Source organism: Ambystoma mexicanum, chromosome 3q (genome assembly GCF_040938575.1).
Source record: "Ambystoma mexicanum isolate Mex_15411 chromosome 3q, UKY_AmexF1_1, whole genome shotgun sequence".
Lineage (NCBI taxonomy): Eukaryota > Metazoa > Chordata > Amphibia > Caudata > Ambystomatidae > Ambystoma > Ambystoma mexicanum.
The window spans coordinates 1279227929-1279249633 of record NC_090926.1 but is presented as its reverse complement, the minus strand read 5'-3'; positions in this window follow the sequence as shown (position 1 = coordinate 1279249633).

The following is a 21705-nucleotide window of genomic DNA, read 5'->3' as shown; positions in this document are numbered from 1 at the left end:
AGTTCACAAAGAAAATCAAAATCCAAACAAGAGGTGCCGAAGCATTTCAAGATCCAACCTAGAGGTGGCAAAGAATCTCATAATAAAATCAAGAGGTGGCGAAGGATCTCAAAATCCAACCAAGAGGTGCCAGAGAAAATCAAGATCCAACCAAGAGGTGCCAAAGAATCCAACGAGAGGCAGAAAAAACTCAAGTTCCAACCAAGAGGTACTGGAGAATCTCAAGATCCAACAAGAGAGGCAGAAAAAACTGAACATCCAAATAAGAGGGAGAAGAAACTCAAGATCTGACCAAGAGTGGCCAAGGATACTCAACATCCGGCGCAAAGGGGCAGAAGAAACGCAACATCCACCCGAGAGGTGTTGAACAGACTGGGTATCCAAACAAGAGGCGCCCAAGCTCCGAATATCCAACAGAGATTTTCTAAAAGATTTCAACATCCAACCAAGAGCTGCGGAAAGTTCCAAGATCCAACCAAGAGCTGTGGAAAGTCACAAGATCCAACCAAGAGGTGCCGAAAGGTCTCAACAACCAACCACTAGCTGCGGAAAGTCACAAGATCCAACCAAGAGGTACCGAAAGGTCTCAACAATCAACCAAGAGCTGCGGAAAGTCACAAGATCCAACCAAGAGGTGCAGAAAGTCATAAGATCCAACCAAGAGCTGCGGAAAGTCACACGATCCAACCAAGAGGTGCCGAAAGGTCTTAACAACCAACCGAGATGTTTGGAGAGGTCACAACTGAGTGGAGCCCAAAATTCCCCACACCCCATCCAGGGGTACGGAGAGCCCCGGATCCAAGGCAGGGGTGCTGGAAGTTCATACAATGCTGCCAGAGGGGCTGGCAAGGGCGTGTGGAGCCTCTGGCATCAGGTCCTCTCTTCTCTGCCCAGTTGCTCTCCACTTTGCCCCGGTTTTTCACTATGGGCGCTGGTTGCCACCTTTACCCCGTTCTTTCTTTCACCCCCGTTTCTCTCTTCTTAGCCCAGCTCCTTTCTTTTTGCGCAAGATTCTACCTTCTTGCCCTAGTGTGTTTTTCCGTCCTTGCCCCCGAGTCTCTCTTTCTGCCCCCGATTCCTCTCTCCTCGCCCGTAGGGCTGCTGTTCCAGTGGGCGCATGAATTTCGCTGGGAAGTCCTGGCCCGTCCCTTTTCCTGCGCTCTAAGCCCGGCTGTCACATGCCAAAACCCCCTGGCAGAGAGTGCCAGGAAGCAGGGTGCAAAGTTCAGGCAGGTAGGAGGGGCTGGCGAGCGGAGTCCCCACGGCAGCAGGGGTTTCCAGGGGCAGAAGGGGTCTCCTGAGGCAGGTGTGTCTGCTGTGGCAGCAGGGGGTCTGCTGTTGCAATAGGGGTCTCCAGGAGCAGCAGGCGTCTCCTGAGGCAGGGGTGTCTGCTGTGGCAGCAGGGGTCTCCAGTAACAGCAGGAGTCTCCAGGGGCCGCAGGGGTCTCCTGGGGCAGGCGTGTCTGCTGTGGCAGCAGGGGGTCTGCTGTTGCAATAGGGGTCTCCAGGAGCAGCAGGCGTCTCCTGAGGCAGGGGTGTCTGCTGTGGCAGCAGGGGTATCCAGTAACAGCAGGAGTCTCCAGGGGCAGCAGGGGTCTCCTGGGGCAGGCGTGTCTGCTGTGGCAGCAGGGGGTCTGAGTCTGCTGTGGCAGCAGGGGTATCCAGTAACAGCAGGAGTCTCCAGGGGCAGCAGGCGTCTCCTGAGGCAGGAGTGTCTGCTGTGGCAGCAGGGGTCTCCAGTAACAGCAGGAGTCTTCGGGGGCAGCAGGGGTCTCCTGGGGCAGGCGTGTCTGCTGTGGTAGCAGGGGGTCTTCTGTGGTAGTAGGAGTCTCCAGTGGCAGCAGGGCTCTCCTGAGGCAGCAGCGGTCTCCAGGGGCAGCAGGAGTCTCCAGGGGCAGCAGGAGTCTCCCGGGGCAGCAGGGGTCTCCTGAGGCAGGGGTGTCTGCTGCGGTAGTAGTGGTCTCCAGGGGCAGCAGGGGTCTCCTGTGGCAGTGTCAGTCTCCTGAGGCAGGAGGGTCAGCTGTGGCGGCAGGAGTCTCCAGGGGCAACAGGAGTCTCCCGAGGCAGCTGGGTTCTCCAGGGGCAGCAGGGGTCTCGGGGGTCCCCCGGCTGCTCTTGGTGTCTCGCGGGGGTTCCGGGCTTCTTGTGGGGAAGTTGCTGGGTGCACTGCCCGAGCCTGGAGCCCAGCGCTGAGGCAGAGCAGGGCTTGGAGCTGCGTCCCACCTCTGCCTTCCCTCCCCTCCTCCTCCTTCCCCTGCCGAGCCCTCCTCCTCCCCCCGCCTCCCGCCCCATGTGCTCCGCTCAACCTTCAGGGAAAGCTGCCCCCGGGGCTTCAGATCTGAACAGGTTCCTGGCATGGGGGGGGGGGGGTGCGTGGGGCACGAGGGGAGCGGACCAGGAAGCATGGAGAGGGCGCAAGCAACAGGCAGGGCATTGAGGGAGGGGCGTGGGAGGGGGCGCAGTCAGGTGGCTTGGGTACCCCACGTTTAAGGCCCGGCCACATAGGAAGTGGGTACGAATCCAGAGCGTGGGAGGAGGGCACAGTCAGGTGGCACTTAAACTCCACACTGTGAGTGGGTATGTGGAAGGGCACACGGGCAAGGAGCACGCAACAGACACCTGCCGTGGGCAGTGGGTACACCGTACACGAGTCACAGGGCACAGGCAGCGAGCAGGAGGTGCCAGGGGCATGCGGATTACACGAGCACTGAGTGCAGCCAGGCGGTGCGTGATTACGGAAAAACACCTGGCACGGGAAGGGGGGTGCAAAATGCAGGTGGTGACTGGCGAGGGCGTGTGAAGAAGGCAGGACGAGGACAAGAGCAGGAGAGAACTGGTAGGGGGTATAAGGGCATGTGAAGTGGGCACAGGAAAGGGGCACGGCTAGAGTTCATTGGGAGAGGGCCCAGCGAGAAGGCTAAAAGGAGAAGGTGGGGCAATGGCCGAGAGCATGGGAAGTAGGCACAAGAATGGGGCAGGGGCAGAGCACATGGGAAGTAGGCACAAGCATGGGTGAAGGGCAGAGAACATGGCAAGTAGGCACACGCATGGGCCAAGGGCAGAGAACATGGCAAGTAGGCACACGCAGGGGGCAAGGGCAGAGCGCATGGGAAGTACGCACAAGCATGGGGCAGGGCAGAGCACATGGGAAGTAGGCACACGCATGGGGCAAGGGCAGAGAACATGGCAAGTAGGCACACGCAGGGGCCAAGGTCAGAGAACATGGCAAGTAGGCACATGCAGGGGCCACGGGCAGGTCGAATTGGGAGGTGTTCGCAAGCAGGGGGCAAGGGCAAAAAATGTGGGAAGTAGGCACAAGGAGGGTGCAAGAGCATAGAACCTGGGAGGTAGGCACAAGCATGGGTCAAGGGCAGAGAACATGGTAAGTAGGCACAATCATAGGGCAAGGGCAGAGAACCTGGGAAGTAGGCACAAGGAGGGTGCAAGGGCAGAGAACCTGGGAAGTAGGCACAAGCATGGGGCAAGGGCAGAGAACCTGGGAAGTAGGCACAAGGAGGGTACAAGGGCATAGAACCTGGGAAGTAGGCACAAGCATAGGGCAAGGGCAGAGAACCTGGGAAGTAGGCAAAGGCATAGGGCAAGGGCAGAGAAGCTGGGAAGTAGGCACAAGCAGTGGGTAAGCGCAGAGAACCTGGGAAGTAGGCAAAAGCATGGATCAAGGACAGAGAACATTGGAAGTAGGCACACGCATGGGGCAAAGGCAGAGAACATGGGAAGTAGGCACAAACATGGGGCAAGGGCAGAGAACATGGGAAGCTGGCACACGCATGGGGCAAAGGCAGATAACATGGGGAAGTATTCGCAAGCAGGACACAAGGGCAGAGAATGCGGCAAGTGGGTTCAAGCAGGGGCAAGGTCAGAGAGCATGGGGAGTAGCCTCAAGCAGGGGCAAGGGCAGGGAACAAGGGAAGTAGGCACAAGCAGGGTGCAAGAGCAGATACCATTGTGAAGTATTCGCAAGCAGGGAGCAAGGGCAGAGAACATGGGAAGTTGGCACAAACAGGGGGCAAGACTAGAGAACGTGGAAAGTAGGCACAAGCATGGGTCAAGGGCAGAGAACATGGAAAGTACGTACACGCATAGGGCAAGAGGAGAGCAGATGGGAAGTAGGCACAAGCAGGGGGTAAGACCAGATAACATCGGAAGTAGGCACATGCAGGGGCCACTGGCAGGTAGAATTGGGAGGTATTTGCAAGCAGGCGGCAAGGGCAAAGAATGTGGGAAGTAGGCACAAGTAGGAGAACGGGCAGATAACATGGAACGTTGTGGGGCAGGAGCAGAGCTCATGGGACGTAGGCACACTCAGGGGGCAAGGGCAGAGAACATGGGGAGCAGGCACAAAAAGGGTGCAAGGGCAGAGAACCTGGGAAGTAGACACAATCAGGGGGCAAGGGCAGAGAACATGGGAAGTAGGCACAAGCATAGGGCAAGGGCAGAGAACCTGGGAAGTAGGCGCAAGCAGGGGCAAGGGCAGAGAACATGGGAAGTAGGCACAAGCATAGGGCGAGGGCAGAGTACCTGGGAAGTAGGCACAAGCAGGGGGCAAGGGCAGAGGACATGTGAAGGAGGCACACGCATAGAACAAGGGCAGAGAACCTGGAAAGTAGGCACAAGCAGGGGGCAAGGGCAGAGAACATGGAAAGCAGGCACAAGCATAGGGCAAGGGCAGAGAGGCTGGGAAGTAGGCACAAGCAGGGGACAAGCGCAGAGAACCTGGGAAGTAGGCACAAGCAGGGTGCAAGGGAAGAGAACCTGGGAAGTAGGCACGAGCAGGGGGCAAAAGCAGAGAACATGGGAAGTAGGCACAGGCATAGGGCAAGGGCAGAGAAGCTGGGAAGTAGGCACAAGCAGGGGGCAAGCACAGAGAACCTGGGAAGTAGGCAAAAGCATGGGTCAAGGACAGAGAACATGGGAAGTAGGCACACACATGGGGCAAAGGCAGAGAACATGGGAAATAGGCACAAACATGGGGCAAGGGCAGAGAACATAAGAAGTAGGCACAATCAGGGGACATGGGCAGATAAAATGGGGAAGTATTCGCAAGCAGGGTGCAAGGGCAGAGAATGCAGCGAGTGGGTACAAGCAGGGGCAAGGTCAGAGAGCATGGGGAGTAGCCTCAAGCAGGGGCAAGGGCAGAGAACATGGGAAGTAGGCACATGCACGGGCAAGGGCAGAGAACATGGGACATACTCACAAGCATGGGGCAAGGACAGAGAACATGGAAAGTAGGCACAAGCAGGGGGCAAGGGCAGAGAACATGGGAAGTAGGCACACACATGGGGCAAAGGCAGAGAACATGGGAAGTAGGCACACGCATGGGTCAAGGGCAGAGACCATGGCAAGTAGGCACACGCATGGGGCAAATCAGAGAACATAGGAAGTAGGCACAATCAGGGGCCACGGGCAGATAAAATGGGTAAGTATGTGCAAGCAGAGTGCAAGGGCAGAGAACATGGGAAGTAGGCATAAGCATGGCGCAAGGGCAGAGAACATGGGAAGTAGGCACAAGCCGGGCGCAAGGGCAGAGAATGTGGGGAGTAGGTGCAAGCAGGCAGCAAGGGCAGAGGCCATGAAAAGTAGGCACACTCAGGGTACACGGGCAGATAAAATGGGGAAGTATTCACAAGCAGGGGGCAGGGGCAGATAACATGGGAAGTAGGCACAAGCATGGCGCAAGAGCAGAGAACATGGGAAGTAGGCACATGCAGGGTGCAAGGGCAGAGAATGTGGGAAGTAAGCACAAGCAGGGGGCAAGGGCAGAGAACATTGGAAGTAGGCACAAGCATAGGGCAAGGGCAGGGAACCTGGGAAGTAGGCACAAGCAATGGGCAAGGGCAGAAAACATGGGAAGTATACACACGCATAGGGCAAGGGCAGAGAACCTGGGAAGTAGGCACAAGCAGGGGACAAGGGCCGAGAACATGGGAAGTAGGCACACGCATAGAACAAGGGCAGAGAACCTGGGAAGTAGGCACAAGCAGTGGGCAAGGGCAGAGAACCTGGGAAGTAGGCACAAGCATAGAGCAAGGGCAGATAACCTGTGAAGTAGGCACAAGCAGGGGGCAAGGGCAGAGAACATGGAAAGCAGGCACAAGCATAAGGCAAGGGCAGAGAAGCTGGGAAGTAGGCACAAGCAGGGGGCAAGCACAGAGTACCTGGGAAGTAGGCAAAAGCATGGGTCAAGGACAGAGAACATGGGAAGTAGGCACACACATGGGGCAAAGGCAGAGAACATGGAAAGTAGGCACACACATGGGGCAAGGGCAGAGAACATAAGACGTAGGCACAATCAGGGGACATGGGCAGATAAAATGGGGAAGTATTCGCAAGCAGGGCGCAAGGGCAGAGAATGAAGCGAGTGAGTACACGTAGGGGCAAGGTCAGAGAGCATGGGGAGTAGCCTCAAGCAGGGGCAAGGGCAGAGAACATGGGAAGTAGGCACATGCACAGGCAAGGGCAGAGAACATGTGTCATACTCACAAGCATGGGGCAAGGACAGAGAACATGGGAAGTAGGCACAAGCAGGGGGCAAGGGCAGAGAACATGGGAAGTAGGCACACACATGGGGCAAAGGCAGAGAACATGGGAAGTAGGCACAAACATGGGTCAAGGGCAGAGAACATGGCAAGTAGGCACACATATGGGCAGTGGAGAAACTTTGCTGAAAATGTTGGGGGGGACATGACCTCTGAAGAAAAGGTGGCCCATTCAAATGATTGGGGACAAAATAATGTGCCATGAAAGTTGGGGGGGACAAACACCCCCGACCCATGCACATGGGTCAAAGGCAGAGAACATGGGAAGTAGGCACAAACAGGGGCCACGGCCCGATAAAATGGGTAAGTATTTGCAAGCAGAGCGCAAGGGCAGAGAACATGGGAAGTAGGCATAAGCATGGCGCAAGGGCAGAGAACATGGGAAGTAGGCACAAGCAGGGCGCAAGGGCAGAGAATGTGGGGAGTACGTGCAAGCAGGCAGCAAGGGCAGAGGCCATGGAAAGTAGGCACAATCAGGGTCCACGGGCAGATAAAATGGGGACGTATTCACAAGCAGGGGCCAGGGGCAGAGAACATGGGAAGTAGGCACAAGCATGGCGCAAGGGCAGAGTACATGGGAAGTAGGCACATGCAGTGTGCAAGGGCAGATAATGTGGGAAGTAGGCACAAGCAGGGGGCAAGGGCAGAGAACATAAGAAGTAGGTACAAGCATAGGGCAAGGGCAGAGAACCTGGGAAGTAGGCACAAGCAGGGGACAAGGGCCGAGAACATGGGAAGTAGGGACAAGCATAGAACAAGGGCAGAGAACATGGGAAGTAGGCACAAGCAGTGGGCAAGGGCAGAGAACCTGGGAAGTAGGCACAAGCATAGAGCAAGGGCAGAGAACCTGGGAAGTAGGCACAAGCAGGGGCCAAAAGCAGATACCATTGTGAAGTATTCACAAGCAGGGGTCAAGGGCAGAGAACATGGGAAGTGGGTACAAGCATGGCACAAGGGCAGAGAACATGGGAAGTAGGCACAAGCAGGGCACAAGGGCAGATAATGTGGGGAGTATGTGCAAGCAGGCAGCAAAGGGCAGAGGCCATGGAAAGTAGGCACAATCAGGGTCCACGGGCAGATAAAATGGGGAAGTATTCACAAGCAGGGGGCGGGGCAGAGAACATGGGAAGTAGGCACAGCATGGGGCAAGGGCAGAGAACATGGGAAGTAGGCACACGCAGGGTGCAAGGGCAGAGAATGTGGGAAGTAGGCACAAGCAGGGGGCAAGGGCAGAGAACCTGGGAAGTAGGCACAAGCAATGGGCAAGGGCAGAAAACATGGGAAGTAGACACAAGCATAGGGCAAGGGCAGAGAACCTGGAAAGTAGGCACAAGCAGGGGACAAGGGCGAGAACATGGGAAGTAGGCACATGCTTAGAACAAGGGCAGAGAACCTGGGAAGTAGGCACAAGCAGTGGGCAAGGGCAGAGAACCTGGGAAGTAGGCACAAGCATAGAGCAAGGGCAGAGAACCTGGGAAGTAGGCACAAGCATAGGGCAAGGGCAGAGAACCTGGGAAGTAGGCACAAGGAGGGTGCAAGGGCAGAGAACCCGGGAAGTAGGCACAAGCATGGGTCAAGGGCAGAGAACATGGGAAGTAGGCACAAGCAGAGGGCACGGGTAGATAACCTGGGAAGTAGGCACAAACATAGGGCAAGGGCAGAGAACCTGGGAAGTAGGCACAAGGAGGGTACAAGGGCATAGAACCTGGGAAGTAGGCACAAGCATAGGGCAAGGGCAGAGAACCTGGGAAGTAGGCAAAGGCATAGGGCAAGGGCAGAGAAGCTGGGAAGTAGGCACAAGCAGTGGGCAAGCACAGAGAACCTGGGAAGTAGGCAAAAGCATGGATCAAGGACAGAGAACATTGGAAGTAGGCACACGCATGGGGCAAAGGCAGAGAACATGGGAAGTAGGCACAAACATGGGGCAAGGGCAGAGAACATGGGAAGTTGGCACACGCATGGGGCAAAGTCAGATAACATGGGGAAGTATTCGCAAGCAGGGCACAAGGGCAGAGAATGCGGCAAGTGGGTTCAAGCAGGGGCAAGGTCAGAGAGCATGGGGAGTAGCCTCAAGCAGGGGCAAGGGCAGGGAACAAGGGAAGTAGGCACATGCACGGTTAAGGGCAGAGAACATGGCTCGTATGCACAAGCATGGGGCAAGGGCAGAGAACATGGGAAGTAGGCACAAGCACGGGGCAAGGGCAGAGAACATGGGAAGTAGGCGCAAGCAGGGTGCAAGAGCAGATACCATTGGGAAGTATTCGCAAGCAGGGGGCAAGGGCAGAGAACATGGGAAGTTGGCACAAACAGGGGGCAAGGCTAGAGAACGTGGAAAGTAGGCACAAGCATGGGTCAAGGGCAGAGAACATGGCAAATAGGTACACACATAGGGCAAGAGGAGAGCAGATGGGAAGTAGGCACAAGCAGGGGGCAAGACCAGATAACATCGGAAGTAGGCACATGCAGGGGCCACTGGCAGGTAGAATTGGGAGGTATTTGCAAGCAGGCAGCAAGGGCAAAGAATGTGGGAAGTAGGCACAAGTAGGAGAACGGGCAGATAACATGGAACGTTGTGGGGCAGGAGCAGAGCTCATGGGACGTAGGCACACTCAGGGGGCAAGGGCAGAGAACATGGGAAGCAGGCACAAAAAGGGTGCAAGGGCAGAGAACCTGGGAAGTAGAAACAATCAGGGGGCAAGGACAGAGAACATGGGAAGTAGGCACAAGCATAGGGCAAGGGCAGAGAACCTGGGCAGTAGGTGCAAGCAGGGGCAAGGGCAGAGAACATGGGAAGTAGGCACAAACAGGGGCCACGGCCAGATAAAATGGGTAAGTATTTGCAAGCAGAGCACAAGGGCAGAGAACATGGGAAGTAGGCATAAGCATGGCGCAAGGGCAGAGAACATGGGAAGTAGGCACAAGCAGGGCGCAAGGGCAGAGAATGTGGGGAGTATGTGCAAGCAGGCAGCAAGGGCAGAGGCCATGGAAAGTAGACACAATCAGGGTCCACGGGCAGATAAAATGGGGACGTATTCACAAGCAGGGGCCAGGGGCAGAGGACATGGGAAGTAGGCACAAGCATGGCGCAAGGGCAGAGTACATGGGAAGTAGGCACATGCAGGGTGCAAGGGCAGAGAATGTGGGAAGTAGGCACAAGCAGGGGGCAAGGGCAGAGAACATTGGAAGTAGGTACAAGCATAGGGCAAGGGCAGGGAACCTGGTAAGTAGGCACAAGCAATGGGCAAGGGCAGAAAACATGGGCAGTAGACACAACCATAGGGCAAGGGCAGAGAACCTGGGAAGTAGGCACAAGCAAGGGACAAGGGCAGAGAACATGGGAAGTAGGCACAAGCAGGGGGCACGGGTAGATAACCTGGGAAGTAGGCACAAACATAGGGCAAGGGCAGAGAACCTGGGAAGTAGGCACAAGGAGGGTACAAGGGCATAGAACCTGGGAAGTAGGCACAAGCAGTGGGCAAGCACAGAGAACCTGGGAAGTAGGCAAAAGCATGGATCAAGGACAGAGAACATTGGAAGTAGGCACACGCATGGGGCAAAGGCAGAGAACATGGGAAGTAGGCACAAACATGGGGCAAGGGCAGAGAACATGGGAAGTTGGCACACGCATGGGGCAAAGTCAGATAACATGGGGAAGTATTCGCAAGCAGGGCACAAGGGCAGAGAATGCGGCAAGTGGGTTCAAGCAGGGGCAAGGTCAGAGAGCATGGGGAGTAGCCTCAAGAAGGGGCAAGGGCAGGGAACAAGGGAAGTAGGCACATGCACGGTTAAGGGCAGAGAACATGGGTCGTATGCACAAGCATGGGGCAAGGGCAGAGAACATGGGAAGTAGGCACAAGCATGGGGCAAGGGCAGAGAACATGGGAAGTAGGCGCAAGCAGGGTGCAAGAGCAGATACCATTAGGAAGTATTCGCAAGCAGGGGGCAAGGGCAGAGAACATGGGAAGTTGGCACAAACAGGGGGCAAGGCTAGAGAACGTGGAAAGTAGGCACAAGCATGGGTCAAGGGCAGAGAACATGGCAAATAGGTACACGCATAGGGCAAGAGGAGAGCAGATGGGAAGTAGGCACAAGCAGGGGGCAAGACCAGATAACATCGGAAGTAGGCACATGCAGGGGCCACTGGCAGGTAGAATTGGGAGGTATTTGCAAGCAGGCAGCAAGGGCAAAGAATGTGGGAAGTAGGCACAAGTAGGAGAACGGGCAGATAACATGGAACGTTGTGGGGCAGGAGCAGAGCTCATGGGACGTAGGCACACTCAGGGGGCAAGGGCAGAGAACATGGGAAGCAGGCACAAAAAGGGTGCAAGGGCAGAGAACCTGGGAAGTAGACACAATCAGGGGGCAAGGGCAGAGAACATGGGAAGTAGGCACAAGCATAGGGCAAGGGCAGAGAACCTGGGAAGTAGGTGCAAGCAGGGGCAAGGGCAGAGAACATGGGAAGTAGGCACAAACAGGGGCCACGGCCAGATAAAATGGGTAAGTATTTGCAAGCAGAGCGCAAGGGCAGAGAACATGGGAAGTAGGCATAAGCATGGCGCAAGGGCAGAGAACATGGGAAGTAGGCACAAGCAGGGCGCAAGGGCAGAGAATGTGGGGAGTATGTGCAAGCAGGCAGCAAGGGCAGAGGCCATGGAAAGTAGGCACAATCAGGGTCCACGGGCAGATAAAATGGGGACGTATTCACAAGCAGGGGCCAGGGGCAGAGGACATGGGAAGTAGGCACAAGCATGGCGCAAGGGCAGAGTACATGGGAAGTAGGCACATGCAGGGTGCAAGGGCAGAGAATGTGGGAAGTAGGCACAAGCAGGGGGCAAGGGCAGAGAACATTGGAAGTAGGTACAAGCATAGGGCAAGGGCAGGGAACCTGGTAAGTAGGCACAAGCAATGGGCAAGGGCAGAAAACATGGGAAGTAGACACAAGCATAGGGCAAGGGCAGAGAACCTGGGAAGTAGGCACAAGCAAGGGACAAGGGCAGAGAACATGGGAAGTAGGCACAAGCAGGGGGCACGGGTAGATAACCTGGGAAGTAGGCACAAACATAGGGCAAGGACAGAGAACCTGGGAAGTAGGCACAAGGAGGGTACAAGGGCATAGAACCTGGGAAAGTAGGCACAAGGATAGGGCAAGGGCAGAGAACCTGGGAAGTAGGCAAAGGCCTAGGGCAAGGGCAGAGAAGCTGGGAAGTAGGCACAAGCAGTGGGCAAGCACAGAGAACCTGGGAAGTAGGCAAAAGCATGGATCAAGGACAGAGAACATTGGAAGTAGGCACACGCATGGGGCAAAGGCAGAGAACATGGGAAGTAGGCACAAACATGGGGCAAGGGCAGAGAACATGGGAAGTTGGCACACGCATGGGGCAAAGTCAGATAACATGGGGAAGTATTCGCAAGCAGGGCACAAGGGCAGAGAATGCGGCAAGTGGGTTCAAGCAGGGGCAAGGTCAGAGAGCATGGGGAGTAGCCTCAAGCAGGGGCAAGGGCAGGGAACAAGGGAAGTAGGCACATGCACGGTTAAGGGCAGAGAACATGGGTCGTATGCACAAGCATGGGGCAAGGGCAGAGAACATGGGAAGTAGGCACAAGCATGGGGCAAGGGCAGAGAACATGGGAAGTAGGCGCAAGCAGGGTGCAAGAGCAGATACCATTGGGAAGTATTCGCAAGCAGGGGGCAAGGGCAGAGAACATGGGAAGTTGGCACAAACAGGGGGCAAGGCTAGAGAACGTGGAAAGTAGGCACAAGCATGGGTCAAGGGCAGAGAACATGGCAAATAGGTACACGCATAGGGCAAGAGGAGAGCAGATGGGAAGTAGGCACAAGCAGGGGGCAAGACCAGATAACATCGGAAGTAGGCACATGCAGGGGCCACTGGCAGGTAGAATTGGGAGGTATTTGCAAGCAGGCAGAAAGGGCAAAGAATGTGGGAAGTAGGCACAAGTAGGAGAACGGGCAGATAACATGGAACGTTGTGGGGCAGGAGCAGAGCTCATGGGACGTAGGCACACTCAGGGGGCAAGGGCAGAGAACATGGGAAGCAGGCACAAAAAGGGTGCAAGGGCAGAGAACCTGGGAAGTAGACACAATCAGGGGGCAAGGGGAGAGAACATGGGAAGTAGGCACAAGCATAGGGCAAGGGCAGAGAACCTGGGAAGTAGGTGCAAGCAGGGGCAAGGGCAGAGAACATGGGAAGTAGGCACAAACAGGGGCCACGGCCAGATAAAATGGATAAGTATTTGCAAGCAGAGCGCAAGGGCAGAGAACATGGGAAGTAGGCATAAGCATGGCGCAAGGGCAGAGAACATGGGAAGTAGGCACAAGCAGGGCGCAAGGGCAGAGAATGTGGGGAGTATGTGCAAGCAGGCAGCAAGGGCAGAGGCCATGGAAAGTAGGCACAATCAGGGTCCACGGGCAGATAAAATGGGGACGTATTCACAAGCAGGGGCCAGGGGCAGAGAACATGGTAAGTAGGCACAAGCATGGAGCAAGGGCAGAGTACATGGGAAGTAGGCACATGCAGGGTGCAAGGGCAGAGAATGTGGGAAGTAGGCACAAGCAGGGGGCAAGGGCAGAGAACATTGGAAGTAGGTACAAGCATAGGACAAGGGCAGGGAACCTGGGAAGTAGGCACAAGCAATGGGCAAGGGCAGAAAACATGGGAAGTAGACACAAGCATAGGGCAAGGGCAGAGAACCTGGGAAGTAGGCACAAGCAGGGGACAAGGGCCGAGAACATGGGAAGTAGGGACAAGCATAGAACAAGGGCAGAGAACCTGGGAAGTAGGCACAAGCAGTGGGCAAGGGCAGAGAACCTGGGAAGTAGGCACAAGCATAGAGCAAGGGCAGAGAACCTGGGAAGTAGGCACAAGCAGGGGGCAAAAGCAGATACCATTGTGAAGTATTCGCAAGCAGGGGTCAAGGGCAGAGAACATGGGAAGTGGGCACAAGCATGGCACAAGGGCAGAGAACATGGGAAGTAGGCACAAGCAAGGCACAAGGGCAGATAATGTGGGGAGTATGTGCAAGCAGGCAGCAAAGGGCAGAGGCCATGGAAAGTAGGCACAATCAGGGTCCACGGGCAGATAAAATGGGGAAGTATTCACAAGCAGGGGGCGGGGCAGAGAACATGGGAAGTAGGCAGAGCATGGGGCAAGGGCAGAGAACATGGGAAGTAGGCACACGCAGGGTGCAAGGGCAGAGAATGTGGGAAGTAGGCACAAGCAGGGGGCAAGGGCAGAGAACCTGGGAAGTAGGCACAAGCAATGGGCAAGGGCAGAAAACATGGGAAGTAGACACAAGCATAGGGCAAGGGCAGAGAACCTGGAAAGTAGGCACAAGCAGGGGACAAGGGCAAGAACATGGGAAGTAGGCACACGCTTAGAACAAGGGCAGAGAACCTGGGAAGTAGGCACAAGCAGTGGGCAAGGGCAGAGAACCTGGGAAGTAGGCACAAGCATAGAGCAAGGGTAGAGAACCTGGGAAGTAGGCACAAGCAGTGGGCAAGGGCAGAGAACCTGGGAAGTAGGCACAAGCATAGAGCAAGGGCAGAGAACCTGGGAAGTAGGCACAAGGAGGGTGCAAGGGCAGAGAACCCGGGAAGTAGGCACAAGCATGGGTCAAGGGCAGAGAACATGGGAAGTAGGCACAAGCAGGGGGCACGGGTAGATAACCTGGGAAGTAGGCACAAACATAGGGCAAGGGCAGAGAACCTGGGAAGTAGGCACAAGGAGGGTACAAGGGCATAGAACCTGGGAAGTAGGCACAAGCATAGGGCAAGGGCAGAGAACCTGGGAAGCAGGCAAAGGCATAGGGCAAGGGCAGAGAAGCTGGGAAGTAGGCACAAGCAGTGGGCAAGCACAGAGAACCTGGGAAGTAGGCAAAAGCATGGATCAAGGACAGAGAACATTGGAAGGAGGCACACGCATGGGGCAAAGGCAGAGAACATGGGAAGTAGGCACAAACATGGGGCAAGGGCAGAGAACATGGGAAGTTGGCACACGCATGGGGCAAAGTCAGATAACATGGGGAAGTATTCGCAAGCAGGGCACAAGGGCAGAGAATGCGGCAAGTGGGTTCAAGCAGGGGCAAGGTCAGAGAGCATGGGGAGTAGCCTCAAGCAGGGGCAAGGGCAGGGAACAAGGGAAGTAGGCACATGCACGGGTAAGGGCAGAGAACATGGGTCGTATGCACAAGCATGGGGCAAGGGCAGAGAACATGGGAAGTAGGCACAAACAGGGGCCACGGCCAGATAAAATGGGTAAGTATTTGCAAGCAGAGCGTAAGGGCAGAGAACATGGGAAGTAGGCATAAGCATGGCGCAAGGGCAGAGAACATGGGAAGTAGGCACAAGCAGGGCGCAAGGGCAGAGAATGTGGGGAGTATGTGCAAGCAGGCAGCAAGGGCAGAGGCCATGGAACGTAGACACAATCAGGGTCCACGGGCAGATAAAATGGGGACGTATTCACAAGCAGGGGCCAGGGGCAGAGAACATGGGAAGTAGGCACAAGCATGGCGCAAGGGCAGAGTACATGGGAAGTAGGCACATGCAGGGTGCAAGGGCAGAGAATGTGGGAAGTAGGCACAAGCAGGGGGCAAGGGCAGAGAACATTGGAAGTAGGTACAAGCATAGGGCAAGGGCAGGGAACCTGGGAAGTAGGCACAAGCAATGGGCAAGGGCAGAAAACATGGGAAGTAGACACAAGCATAGGGCAAGGGCAGAGAACCTGGGAAGTAGGCACAAGCAGGGGACAAGGGCAGAGAACATGGGAAGTAGGCACAAGCAGGGGGCACGGGTAGATAACCTGGGAAGTAGGCACAAACATAGGGCAAGGGCAGAGAACCTGGGAAGTAGGCACAAGGAGGGTACAAGGGCATAGAACCTGGGAAGTAGGCACAAGCATAGGGCAAGGGCAGAGAACCTGGGAAGTAGGCAAAGGCATAGGGCAAGGGCAGAGAAGCTGGGAAGTAGGCACAAGCAGTGGGCAAGCACAGAGAACCTGGGAAGTAGGCAAAAGCATGGATCAAGGACAGAGAACATTGGAAGTAGGCACACGCATGGGGCAAAGGCAGAGAACATGGGAAGTAGGCACAAACATGGGGCAAGGGCAGAGAACATGGGAAGTTGGCACACGCATGGGGCAAAGTCAGATAACATGGGGAAGTATTCGCAAGCAGGGCACAAGGGCAGAGAATGCGGCAAGTGGGTTCAAGCAGGGGCAAGGTCAGAGAGCCTGGGGAGTAGCCTCAAGCAGGGGCAAGGGCAGGGAACAAGGGAAGTAGGCACATGCACGGTTAAGGGCAGAGAACATGGGTCGTATGCACAAGCATGGGGCAAGGGCAGAGAACATGGGAAGTAGGCACAAGCATGGGGCAAGGGCAGAGAACATGGGAAGTAGGCGCAAGCAGGGTGCAAGAGCAGATACCATTGGGAAGTATTCGCAAGCAGGGGGCAAGGGCAGAGAACATGGGAAGTTGGCACAAACAGGGGGCAAGGCTAGAGAACGTGGAAAGTAGGCACAAGCATGGGTCAAGGGCAGAGAACATGGCAAATAGGTACACGCATAGGGCAAGAGGAGAGCAGATGGGAAGTAGGCACAAGCAGGGGGCAAGACCAGATAACATCGGAAGTAGGCACATGCAGGGGCCACTGGCAGGTAGAATTGGGAGGTATTTGCAAGCAGGCAGCAAGGGCAAAGAATGTGGGAAGTAGGCACAAGTAGGAGAACGGGCAGATAACATGGAACGTTGTGGGGCAGGAGCAGAGCTCATGGGACGTAGGCACACTCAGGGGGCAAGGGCAGAGAACATGGGAAGCAGGCACAAAAAGGGTGCAAGGGCAGAGAACCTGGGAAGTAGACACAATCAGGGGGCAAGGGCAGAGAACATGGGAAGTAGGCACAAGCATAGGGCAAGGGCAGAGAACCTGGGAAGTAGGTGCAAGCAGGGGCAAGGGCAGAGAACATGGGAAGTAGGCACAAACAGGGGCCACGGCCAGATAAAATGGGTAAGTATTTGCAAGCAGAGCGCAAGGGCAGAGAACATGGGAAGTAGGCATAAGCATGGCGCAAGGGCAGAGAACATGGGAAGTAGGCACAAGCAGGGCGCAAGGGCAGAGAATGTGGGGAGTATGTGCAAGCAGGCAGCAAGGGCAGAGGCCATGGAAAGTAGGCACAATCAGGGTCCACGGGCAGATAAAATGGGGACGTATTCACAAGCAGGGGCCAGGGGCAGAGAACATGGGAAGTAGGCACAAGCATGGCGCAAGGGCAGAGTACATGGGAAGTAGGCACATGCAGGGTGCAAGGGCAGAGAATGTGGGAAGTAGGCACAAGCAGGGGGCAAGGGCAGAGAACATTGGAAGTAGGTACAAGCATAGGGCAAGGGCAGGGAACCTGGTAAGTAGGCACAAGCAATGGGCAAGGGCAGAAAACATGGGAAGTAGACACAAGCATAGGGCAAGGGCAGAGAACCTGGGAAGTAGGCACAAGGAGGGTACAAGGGCATAGAACCTGGGAAGTAGGCACAAGCATAGGGCAAGGGCAGAGAACCTGGGAAGTAGGCAAAGGCATAGGGCAAGGGCAGAGAAGCTGGGAAGTAGGCACAAGCAGTGGGCAAGCACAGAGAACCTGGGAAGTAGGCAAAAGCATGGATCAAGGACAGAGAACATTGGAAGTAGGCACACGCATGGGGCAAAGGCAGAGAACATGGGAAGTAGGCACAAACATGGGGCAAGGGCAGAGAACATGGGAAGTTGGCACACGCATGGGGCAAAGTCAGATAACATGGGGAAGTATTCGCAAGCAGGGCACAAGGGCAGAGAATGCGGCAAGTGGGTTCAAGCAGGGGCAAGGTCAGAGAGCCTGGGGAGTAGCCTCAAGCAGGGGCAAGGGCAGGGAACAAGGGAAGTAGGCACATGCACGGTTAAGGGCAGAGAACATGGGTCGTATGCACAAGCATGGGGCAAGGGCAGAGAACATGGGAAGTAGGCACAAGCATGGGGCAAGGGCAGAGAACATGGGAAGTAGGCGCAAGCAGGGTGCAAGAGCAGATACCATTGGGAAGTATTCGCAAGCAGGGGGCAAGGGCAGAGAACATGGGAAGTTGGCACAAACAGGGGGCAAGGCTAGAGAACGTGGAAAGTAGGCACAAGCATGGGTCAAGGGCAGAGAACATGGCAAATAGGTACACGCATAGGGCAAGAGGAGAGCAGATGGGAAGTAGGCACAAGCAGGGGGCAAGACCAGATAACATCGGAAGTAGGCACATGCAGGGGCCACTGGCAGGTAGAATTGGGAGGTATTTGCAAGCAGGCAGCAAGGGCAAAGAATGTGGGAAGTAGGCACAAGTAGGAGAACGGGCAGATAACATGGAACGTTGTGGGGCAGGAGCAGAGCTCATGGGACGTAGGCACACTCAGGGGGCAAGGGCAGAGAACATGGGAAGCAGGCACAAAAAGGGTGCAAGGGCAGAGAACCTGGGAAGTAGACACAATCAGGGGGCAAGGGCAGAGAACATGGGAAGTAGGCACAAGCATAGGGCAAGGGCAGAGAACCTGGGAAGTAGGTGCAAGCAGGGGCAAGGGCAGAGAACATGGGAAGTAGGCACAAACAGGGGCCACGGCCAGATAAAATGGGTAAGTATTTGCAAGCAGAGCGCAAGGGCAGAGAACATGGGAAGTAGGCATAAGCATGGCGCAAGGGCAGAGAACATGGGAAGTAGGCACAAGCAGGGCGCAAGGGCAGAGAATGTGGGGAGTATGTGCAAGCAGGCAGCAAGGGCAGAGGCCATGGAAAGTAGGCACAATCAGGGTCCACGGGCAGATAAAATGGGGACGTATTCACAAGCAGGGGCCAGGGGCAGAGAACATGGGAAGTAGGCACAAGAATGGCGCAAGGGCAGAGTACATGGGAAGTAGGCACATGCAGGGTGCAAGGGCAGAGAATGTGGGAAGTAGGCACAAGCAGGGGGCAAGGGCAGAGAACATTGGAAGTAGGTACAAGCATAGGGCAAGGGCAGGGAACCTGGGAAGTAGGCACAAGCAATGGGCAAGGGCAGAAAACATGGGAAGTAGACACAAGCATAGGGCAAGGGCAGAGAACCTGGGAAGTAGGCACAAGCAGGGGACAAGGGCCGAGAACATGGGAAGTAGGGACAAGCATAGAACAAGGGCAGAGAACCTGGGAAGTAGGCACAAGCAGTGGGCAAGGGCAGAGAACATGGGAAGTAGGCACAAGCATAGAGCAAGGGCAGAGAACTTGGGAAGTAGGCACAAGCAGGGGGCAAAAGCAGATACCATTGTGAAGTATTCGCAAGCAGGGGTCAAGGGCAGAGAACATGGGAAGTGGGCACAAGCATGGCACAAGGGCAGAGAACATGGGAAGTAGGCACAAGCAGGGCACAAGGGCAGATAATGTGGGGAGTATGTGCAAGCAGGCAGCAAAGGGCAGAGGCCATGGAAAGTAGGCACAATCAGGGTCCACGGGCAGATAAAATGGGGAAGTATTCACAAGCAGGGGGCGGGGCAGAGAACATGGGAAGTAGGCACAGCATGGGGCAAGGGCAGAGAACATGGGAAGTAGGCACACGCAGGGTGCAAGGGCAGAGAATGTGGGAAGTAGGCACAAGCAGGGGGCAAGGGCAGAGAACCTGGGAAGTAGGCACAAGCAATGGGCAAGGGCAGAAAACATGGGAAGTAGACACAAGCATAGGGCAAGGGCAGAGAACCTGGAAAGTAGGCACAAGCAGGGGACAAGGGCGAGAACATGGGAAGTAGGCACACGCTTAGAACAAGGGCAGAGAACCTGGGAAGTAGGCACAAGCAGTGGGCAAGGGCAGAGAACCTGGGAAGTAGGCACAAGCATAGAGCAAGGGTAGAGAACCTGGGAAGTAGGCTCAAGCAGTGGGCAAGGGCAGAGAACCTGGGAAGTAGGCACAAGCATAGAGCAAGGGCAGAGAACCTGGGAAGTAGGCACAAGGAGGGTGCAAGGGCAGAGAACCCGGGAAGTAGGCACAAGCATGGGTCAAGGGCAGAGAACATGGGAAGTAGGCACAAGCAGGGGGCACAGGTAGATAACCTGGGAAGTAGGCACAAACATAGGGCAAGGGCAGAGAACCCGGGAAGTAGGCACAAGGAGGGTACAAGGGCATAGAACCTGGGAAGTAGGCACAAGCATAGGGCAAGGGCAGAGAACCTGGGAAGCAGGCAAAGGCATAGGGCAAGGGCAGAGAAGCTGGGAAGTAGGCACAAGCAGTGGGCAAGCACAGAGAACCTGGGAAGTAGGCAAAAGCATGGATCAAGGACAGAGAACATTGGAAGGAGGCACACGCATGGGGCAAAGGCAGAGAACATGGGAAGTAGGCACAAACATGGGGCAAGGGCAGAGAACATGGGAAGTTGGCACACGCATGGGGCAAAGTCAGATAACATGGGGAAGTATTCGCAAGCAGGGCACAAGGGCAGAGAATGGGCAAGTGGGTTCAAGCAGGGGCAAGGTCAGAGAGCATGGGGAGTAGCCTCAAGCAGGGGCAAGGGCAGGGAACAAGGGAAGTAGGCACATGCACGGGTAAGGGCAGAGAACATGGGTCGTATGCACAAGCATGGGGCAAGGGCAGAGAACATGGGAAGTAGGCACAAGCATGGGGCAAGGGCAGAGAACATGGGAAGTAGGCGCAAGCAGGGTGCAAGAGCAGATACCATTGGGAAGTATTCGCAAGCAGGGGGCAAGGGCAGAGAACATGGGAAGTTGGCACAAACAGGGGGCAAGGCTAGAGAACGTGGAAAGTAGGCACAAGCATGGGTCAAGGGCAGAGAACATGGCAAATAGGTACACGCATAGGGCAAGAGGAGAGCAGATGGGAAGTAGGCACAAGCAGGGGGCAAGACCAGATAACATCGGAAGTAGGCACATGCAGGGGCCACTGGCAGGTAGAATTGGGAGGTATTTGCAAGCAGGCAGCAAGGGCAAAGGATGTGGGAAGTAGGCACAAGTAGGAGAACGGGCAGATAACATGGAACGTTGTGGGGCAGGAGCAGAGCTCATGGGACGTAGGCACACTCAGGGGGCAAGGGCAGAGAACATGGGAAGCAGGCACAAAAAGGGTGCAAGGGCAGAGAACCTGGGAAGTAGACACAATCAGGGGGCAAGGGCAGAGAACATGGGAAGTAGGCACAAGCTTAGGGCAAGGGCAGAGAACCTGGGAAGTAGGTGCAAGCAGGGGCAAGGGCAGAGAACATGGGAAGTAGGCACAAACAGGGGCCACGGCCAGATAAAATGGGTAAGTATTTGCAAGCAGAGCGCAAGGGCAGAGAACATGGGAAGTAGGCATAAGCATGGCGCAAGGGCAGAGAACATGGGAAGTAGGCACAAGCAGGGCGCAAGGGCAGAGAATGTGGGGAGTATGTGCAAGCAGGCAGCAAGGGCAGAGGCCATGGAAAGTAGGCACAATCAGGGTCCACGGGCAGATAAAATGGGGACGTATTCACAAGCAGGGGCCAGGGGCAGAGAACATGGGAAGTAGGCACAAGCATGGCGCAAGGGCAGAGTACATGGGAAGTAGGCACATGCAGGGTGCAAGGGCAGAGAATGTGGGAAGTAGGCACAAGCAGGGGGCAAGGGCAGAGAACATTGGAAGTAGGTACAAGCATAGGGCAAGGGCAGGGAACCTGGGAAGTAGGCACAAGCAATGGGCAAGGGCAGAAAACATGGGAAGTAGACACAAGCATAGGGCAAGGGCAGAGAACCTGGGAAGTAGGCACAAGCAGGGGACAAGGGCCGAGAACATGGGAAGTGGGGACAAGCATAGAACAAGGGCAGAGAACCTGGGAAGTAGGCACAAGCAGTGGGCAAGGGCAGAGAACATGGGAAGTAGGCACAAGCATAGAGCAAGGGCAGAGAACCTGGGAAGTAGGCACAAGCAGGGGGCAAAAGCAGATACCATTGTGAAGTATTCGCAAGCAGGGGTCAAGGGCAGAGAACATGGGAAGTGGGCACAAGCATGGCACAAGGGCAGAGAACATGGGAAGTAGGCACAAGCAGGGCACAAGGGCAGATAATGTGGGGAGTATGTGCAAGCAGGCAGCAAAGGGCAGAGGCCATGGAAAGTAGGCACAATCAGGGTCCACGGGCAGATAAAA